This window comes from Macrobrachium rosenbergii, chromosome 19, assembly GCF_040412425.1.
Source record: "Macrobrachium rosenbergii isolate ZJJX-2024 chromosome 19, ASM4041242v1, whole genome shotgun sequence".
NCBI classification, from domain to species: Eukaryota; Metazoa; Arthropoda; class Malacostraca; order Decapoda; family Palaemonidae; genus Macrobrachium; species Macrobrachium rosenbergii.
Window position 1 is genome coordinate 7969157 of NC_089759.1, and position 7500 is coordinate 7976656.

The 7500-nt window shown below is 37.8% G+C and overlaps 1 long non-coding RNA gene across 1 annotated transcript in view; it reads left to right on the top strand.

Moving 5' to 3' along the window:
- Positions 1-6667: 6667 nt before the first annotated feature.
- Positions 6668-7500, top strand: part of LOC136848615 (uncharacterized) — a 6779-nt gene continuing 5946 nt past the window's right edge. The window contains exon 1 of the long non-coding RNA XR_010856065.1: positions 6668-6808. This is a non-coding gene — a long non-coding RNA (uncharacterized lncRNA). The remainder of the gene's footprint in view (positions 6809-7500) is intronic.

A 7500-nucleotide genomic window follows, 5' to 3' on the forward strand; every position in this document is an offset into this window, starting at 1 on the left:
ATCACCGTGATTCATATTCAATCAGGAAGCTACAAACGTCCTTTAATATCCAATTCGCTCTACCTCGGAAAAAATATATTTTCATATATGTTACCAAAGGGGAATTTTTTAGTTGATAATAAGTTCGTCGTCTCGTGGGCTCGAACCAGCGAAGACAAGAACTCAGGACTACAGTGGACGCATTTTAACCCACGCGTAACATGCAGTTTTCTAAATAACCGTCTATGAGACTTCAGAACACACAGACATATCAGTAAATACGAACACACGCACACACACTCACACACAAGAGAAGAGAGAGAGAGAGAGAGAGAGAGAGAGAGAGAGAGAGAGAGAGAGAGATGGATGCTGTTGTCTCCGCTAATAGTCTAACGTATTTCCATGTCATATTTCAACCGCGTCAATGTTTGGTCTCGACACACCGCGTTGATCAAAGAGGCGCCACAGCCGAACGATACTGGAAAACAAACGTTTCCATTTGCATGACTGAAAGGAACCGCCTCTCATCGTTCGCCGTCGTTTGTCTAAAACCCATTTGGCGTCATAACTGTTTGTTTACTGGAGAATAATAATGGCGTCCCGTCCCGATAGCATCGGAGGAGGATGAGAAGTGTTGTCGCGGAAGGCAGAACGAATTCGAAACGCGATTAAAGTATGTATTGTTCTCTTTACCTCTAGACCCTGTTCTTTACTACTTCATTGTAGCTTTACTTTCATGACTTTTTTTCATGAGAAACAATACGTAATTCACGATCAGACAAATTTTTATTGTAAAATGACCAGGTGCTTTCGGAACGCGAGGTTTGAGTTTTCGGTAAATTCCCATTTTTTTTCTTTTACAGCTCGCTATGGGCATAAAATAATACAATTCTCTTGCGCATAGATCTTGATATGTTAGAAATGCACTGAAAAGCCTTAAGTTTTACGTTGATTTAGTGTACTTTTGTTGGTTTATCAAGATTTACACTAAGAAAAAGGGTATTATTTTACGCCCATCTTTAAAGAACGGGATTGTTCTTCATAGCCTTCACAGCTGGCCCTAATAGGCTGCCTATTTAAGAGCTCAGTACACTGTCATATGTTAATTTTTTTCTATTCCTCACACCGTTGGACTGTGGAACAGCCTCCCAGAGGATGTCGTGCAACTGGAACTTCACAAGTTCAAGCGAAAATACAGTGCATTATTACCCTAATACTATTCTTCTTGCATTTTCACACTTTTTTATCTATTTTTCTATAATTTCTTTTTATAAGTGGAATCTCTTCTTTGTGTATTTCACTTTACTTCCTATTAGTTCTTCCTAACGAACACCATATTCTTTGGAAGCTTGAATTTCAAGTCAGTGGCCCCTGCGGGCTTGTTCCACATGAATAGGTTTCATTTACTGAATAATAATAATCATAATAATAATAAAATACCTACAGTAGTTTTATTATTCCATATTAAAGCAAGTTCTTTAATTTTTCCAAAAATAGCTAGGCAACCCATGGAAAACAAATGTTTACGCATAGTGTGATACTGGAGAAGTATTGAAAAAAAGTACATATGGAATGAGAAAGTTCCCCTGGGCCTCTGTAGGCTCATAGGGCAGGCGCTGATCTGTTTCTTAGGCCGACAGCCAGTGGGGGACAGGTCCCAGTGCCTACGACACGTGGCCAGCGTGTCACTAGGCCCACTGTTTAACTCCCCAGCCCGAGGGCTGGTACCTATTCTCCTACTGAACACTCTCGGGGTTTTTTTTCGGACCGTCAGGTTGACATGCTACCGGATTTATGTAATGGCGCAATCCGAGCCATCAGTGAGCAGCGGGATTTGAACACCGGCCTTCTCGACTGGTACCCGAGAATCATACCACTGCACCACCATGGCAGCAATGTCCGTGTGTATGTTATATAAATATGTGTATATAAAGGCTAACAGAATCTCGAAAGAACTTTAAATAATACAGTTTTGGTAATCAATGAGCCATTACACTGTAAAATAATCAAATAAGAGTAATATATACACGAAAAGGTTATTTTCATCTTGGAAATGGTGCATAATGACGGCTCCCATCCATACATAAGAACGCAAGTGGTTAAACACAAACTTAGAAATTGATTGCACACACACACACACACACACACACACACACACACACACACACACACACACATATATATATATATATATATATATATATATATATATATATATATATTAAATACTAAATAAATTTTTTAAAATGTGAATTAAGTGGTGTCTAAGCACCTACTAACACAATGGCTATATGCAGCCAAGCATTTTCGCCCATGGAAGAGGTTGTTCAGTCAGCCCTCCACTTATCAGCATGTAATCTGAAACGATGTTGCTATCCTCATGTATTTCTCCGATCAGTTAAAGACTCACACCAGCCCACTAACTACTACGTTCTTGATTTCTTGCTTAGCTCAATAGAGGGACAACGGGTTAAATATTGAACAAAGCGTGCCTGTTCTCGTGGACACCTCTAGGATTTGAGGTTAAGATATTACTTAGCATACCACGAGACCAATACATACATACATAACATACATTTCCCCAACACAGACACATACATATATATGTATACATATATATCTACACACACACACATATATATATCATATATATATGTATATATATTTATACATTTATTACACTAGACGCTTGGATGTTTGACATAACATACACCACCCTCATTTTAACTTTAACATGAGGCTGCAAAAACAAAAAACTTCCTTCTTCCTTTCAAGTGTCATTCATCTACCTTCAACTAGAGTTAAGAGCACGATTCTGCATATATTCTGATGCTGAAGCTGAAACTATTTGCGTACCTACCAAGCCTGCGAGTCACTGAACATCAGCATTACTTAGTTTCTATTTCCCCCCAAGTACATTAAGTGATCTCTAGATATGAATTCCATCAGGCGTTCCCCTCTCACTCGTTCGATTGATCCTATCTTTAATTTCATTTTCCGTAGCTCAGTAAATAGCCCAGTCCATTACCGCTCCATGCGGGGCTCATTAGCGTGTTTCCTAACATCCAGGAATGTATTTCTGAAGTTACTTGTGAACTAAATTGAATATAGAATTTAAGCCAAAGGCCAAGCACTGGGACCTGTGAGGTCATGTAGCGCTGAAACGGATATTGACAGTAAAAGGTTTGAAAGATGTAACAGAAGGAAAACCTCGCAGTTGCGCAATGAATCAATTGTTAGAAGAGGGTGGAAAGTATGGTGGAAGAAAGAGTATTTGAGAGGAGTCACAGTAAAAGGAATGAAAGGGGTTGCAGCTAGGGGCCGAAGGCACGCTGCAAAGAACCGTAAGTAATGTCTACAGCGCACCGCATGAGGTGCACTGGCGGTACTATCCCCCCACGGGGGAAGTTACTTATGTACTCGTGGTATACGGAGTTGGGGGTCCGGGGAGATTTGACAGGTATGGACTAAACAGAAGCACAAACGATAAACAAAGGAAGCGAAATTAAATGCACTTGAACAAAGAATGGAAAGTACTGTATATTAAATTTCTCTCGGTTCGTGGGAAATTCGAACCTACTTCGCGTTCGGTCAAAAGGTCACGGCCATTCTGAAATCTGCGATCCTTCGAAGATTTATTTTTTTCAGTGATTTTCGCATGATAACATCAACTGTCGGAAAACGATTCCACTGAATATCTTATTACTGTCAAAGAGACTTCTGACAACAGACTGAGACGCTGGTTTTCACACACAATATTGTGGGTAGGTGTAATGATAATCTTGCTTCAACTGCTATTTCTAAGATGAGGTGCTTGAGGTTTTCTGCATGGCCTTTTTTATATATATTCAGGAACTGAATTACTGGTAAAGGTAGCGGCTTTCTAATCGTAACAAAATCACTGTTATCCTTTTCTACATAAAAAAGGTAACTCACTCACTTGTAAATATCCATAAACTAAATTGACTTCTCATAGTATCTAACAATAAAATTCACTGTATCTTTTGTTGAATTTTTAACGTCAACAAAATATACTAATTAATCTTACGATGGGAACCATCTTTATATGATCTCCCATCTCCACCAAAGGGTGGCCACCTGAAAAAAACAACCCGATGATAAATGTAGAGGTACATCTAGAAGCCAGGCGTATCCCTGATTACTGACGATAACCTTTCCCTCACAGGAACCCCCATCAAATATGGGTTAAGACGAATTTAGCTTCTGATGCCACCAATCCGTTTTCCATCGATTCATTATTCTTCACTATGCCTTTACGTACATTAAAACGTACGCTACTTTGTAAATAGTTTCTTTTATGACTTACTGATTTGTAACACATTTATCTTATTAAGGAACTGTTTAAGAATCCTGTGTGCTCGGCACAGGAATCAGTCCGAGGAACTTTATATATTCTTACAACTGATTTTTTTACTCAAATAAACTGGATAAAATTCGATCTTCTTTTCACCAAGTCAATGCCTTGTCAATCCTGTTCCAATAACGCAGATTTTACCCTATAGCCTTTTGACTTTGTTGTGATGGGACAGGACGATCATAATCCTCGTTAGATATCGCATTTATGTACGAAACGGAAGGTGTTACTTGTCAGGAATGAAGACAGTATGACATATTTTGCAAAATTCTGAAATATTCCCATGAAGTAATTAGTTTTCTAGCTTTTTTTACTCAATCTTAAAACGAATTTAATGTATTCAATGATATATTACTTTAAATGGTCAACATTTTGCATGCGTTTATCATTATATTTCCTATGTGTACAATATGCAAGTTTCGTAAATATTCATAACTTCCCAATAAATCTATGAGTTGCACAAGTCTCATTTTTGAATGTTGTGTGCAAGCAGTCTGAAGTTTTCGAGGGATCCAAAATAAGTCTTACTAATAGGGCTGCTTTAGAATTTCAAACATCAAGGTGGTGTTTTTGTAACTGCCCAGAAAAAAAGCTGGGTGTTCCTCACTTTAAAAAGACTGGGAACTCCTTATCTAAGGCAATACAGGAAGAGGTCTTGCATTAATAAAATATTTCTCATAGAAATGAAAAGGAATCCAGGTAAAAAAAAAAAAAGTCACATAAAAAAGTTACGGGAAAAAAAGTCACATTAATTTTTCCGGTATGTATCCACCTTGCCGGTGACCGTAAAAAATAAACAAAAGACTGTAAATATCATAAGGATAATGACCCCAAGAAATACTGTCCTGGATAACGACCCTTGAAAACCCTTGGGGGTCACTATCTAGGAAAGATCCAAAATATTTTCTGTTTTATTACTTTGTTTTAATTGCCACCATAGATTAATGTGAGTTTTTTTACCTGACTTTCTTTTCCTAACCAAAATTGTGACTTTTTTTCCTGTGACTTTTTTCCTGCCACTTTATTACCGGCCACCATGAAAAGATACCGAAAAAGGGGAAAAAAGTTAAAGTACCAATTCCCGAAGACGGTGATTCAATGTGAGGATAGTTTCCCTTAAGGTCTTGGTTTCCCTTGCATGCTGTTGAACGAAGCCTCAAACAGGACGGTTAACCAGTCTTCGGATAAAAATAATTAAAACTAAGAAACACAAGGAGTTTTGTATTACAATGACTGGGACTGTTATACAATGATTTTATTCCTCTTCTTTCCTTGAATAATGCTTTTTACAGAAATACAGCCTCACAACAGTTACGAAAAATAAAATACAGAAGAACTGGGATGGTTCCGATCTTTCGAAGTAAGAATCCTCTGTATATTTGTCAACATTTCTAATGACATCCGATTTGCCAAAATGGCAAAAATCTGGTGTACAAGCCACGAATTTGGGAACATTGTCAGGAAAAATCATTCCATTGTTTTTATATAATTGTACATTCGTTTACCTCCAATATGTTGAGTCGTTTCCATCTGTTAAATGAATTTTTAACAAAGGGTATCCTATTCATCTTCACCAGTGTTATTGGCAAACAGTTGTCCACTTACTTTCATTTTACAATTCATTACTGTCCAGCTAATTTCACTCATAAGCTTGCAATTGGCATTTAATTTGATAATAGTGATAACCATTCCGTTAGCACTCTGATGCAAACGTTAGCATTAATAATGGGAGTTTGCTACGACGTAATTCCAATTAAATGAGATTATAATATGATTTGTTTGATGATCTGTCTAAAGATATACTGCAACGGAAATCTAATAAACTACCCTCTGTATCGGGCGATGATAATATATATATATATATATATATATATATATATATATATATATATATGTGTGTGTGTGTGTGTGTGTGTGTGTGTGTGTGTGTGTGTGTGTGTGTCTAGGGAAAGACAAGGAACTTGAATGAAAACAATCCAACACAGAAGGTTTGAATAACGTCCATCCCTTACAGGTACAGCCCAAGTCACACACAAATGCTAACTGAACTTCGAAAAGCGGGAGGACGACTCCTTCAAACGGGCTGAACCTGTCGGCAATAAGAAAGATTAACAGGCGCCTTCAAGAACTGACCTCTTCTTCAGGTCTTGGATTGACCCAATTTACTTAAACTGGCCATGCTAATCCCTGACCTCCCTATTTCTCCGTGAGAAATTACACCCAGATATGAATAAGTCAGCTCAGTTTCTATTTATCATTTATCTCTTGTTAAAGGACTGATACTGAATTTAGTTTCCAGGCGGCAATATTTAGGTCGAGTTTACTTCTCTGTCTCCATCCTTCATTTTAGCTGTTGTCGCTAAGAACGCAAGTTAAGAGAGGACATTCACAAGTGCTTCAGCATTCCACTCGTTCTGTAGGAAGTAAGGGCATCGTGCACCTCACAATTCCAGTGTAAGTATAGTTATTTATTTCTCTTGGATTCATATGAAAATAGTAATTTTTCAAAACGAGTATGTTTTACGTAAATGTTGGCGGCATTTATATCTGCATGTGCGCGAGTGAGGCGTTTACCTGTAAGTGTTTGAAATAAATCCAATAAAGAAGTCCTTCCAATGCATTTTTGGGAATGCAAAAATCGCATTTTCCATAGGTACACATACACATAGACATATATATGTGGGTCTTAGGAAAAGCACGTTTTGCTTTCCTAAAAATACAGTTATGCCTTTTGCTCCTTAAAGGAGGTAGTGCCATAAGAATGGCCTTGCAGCGATCAATAAATCTTGTACCTTTTCTTGGCCGCAATTAACGGTAGTACCCACTCGAACCCCGGGTTTACAAATGCATGCCCAGTTCTCTACCACCGAACTATATGTATATGGGGCATTTAAGTTCTAGTGATGTACAGGGAATAGGTAAAACTGCAAAATTATGTTTTTGTCGAGCTACACAAAACCTATAAAATTTTTCGTTCAGTTGGGTGGGTAAAGTGTGAATAATATCACAGCCTATTCGTTGCAGTGAATTTGTAAGTTATCCTAAAAAAGTGTTCTCTCTGCTTGTTTTGACATTTAAGTAATTTCGCATTTTACCTCTCCTACTTACATTACCGTGAAACGTTGATTTCCAATATCAGAAGCACG